We start from the raw sequence: 1123 nt of genomic DNA on the forward strand, positions 1-1123 counted from the left end.
CTGAACTCGTGCCTAATCCTCATCTTGATCCAGAGACAAGATGTTCTCTTAGCCAAATCCCCTGAGACCTGTAGACTGATTAGGGTAAGTATACCACACTTAACACACACTGAGAGTCTCAGCTCCTCACAGATTACAGGTGGGATGGCAACTTTTTAAAGCTGAAAGAGCGATCATGGGGAATTTTGTCTTCGAACTGTTTTCATGTAAGATGTCTACTGTTGCTAGGTAAGCTGGGTCTGGGGAACAAGTACACCCCACTCATTCTCTCCCAAATGAAACTGATATAAATTAGAGCTATGGTCCTTCGTTGCTGTCTTTCAGGAGTCCGATGTATCTTTCCTTCTTTGCACAGATGTATGGCTTCACCAGGAGGCACAGGAAGCAACCTCTATCAAGTCCTCAAATGGTCGAATGAATATTTTTCTGGGGAAAGAGAAGTTTTGCCTTCCCTTGGAAGAGGGGAAAGTAAACCCACATTTATGATTCCCTCAGCTACTGCTCCAAAAACTGAACTGCTGTTTTAAACAGCATGACAAGGAGATGGAGAGCAGGGTCAAGTGGTGCACTTGCTGTGTTTTAAAGAAGTGCCTCCTGCTCAGCTCAGACCTGGTTTGCAGGTAATGAGCATCCACTTGAGATGAAGTGTTCCCCTTCAGCTCCGTCTCAGGGGTCTTGGGAATGGGATTTATAATTATTCCGTTCTCAGTGTTTCCCTAGTTGCTAGCTCTGAGCGGGCACTTGCTGACACTCTTTTTCTGGTGTCGGGTCCAATCCTGCTGTGCCCAGCACCATGGGGTGTCCAGTCCACAGCACACAGAAAGAATAGAACAGGAAAGAGTCGTGGTAATGTCTGTTGCCATTTCTGTTCAGTTTTATTGAAGCATAAGAAGACAAAGAGCCTGGCAATCATGTCTGTGAAGGGCACTGCTTTTTCTTCTGGCACTTTGTAACAGAGAGACATTTACTGCAATCCTGGGAAGGGCATGCACTCTCTGAGGGATGCAGTCATGCTGTTAATTGATGATAACATTAATACACACCCAAAGCATTTGTTCACCTCCCAACTTAAAATCGGTTTCTAGTAGATATGCAAGATTCATAGCAAATAATAAAATTCCTG

Source organism: Harpia harpyja, chromosome Z (genome assembly GCF_026419915.1).
Source record: "Harpia harpyja isolate bHarHar1 chromosome Z, bHarHar1 primary haplotype, whole genome shotgun sequence".
NCBI classification, from domain to species: Eukaryota; Metazoa; Chordata; class Aves; order Accipitriformes; family Accipitridae; genus Harpia; species Harpia harpyja.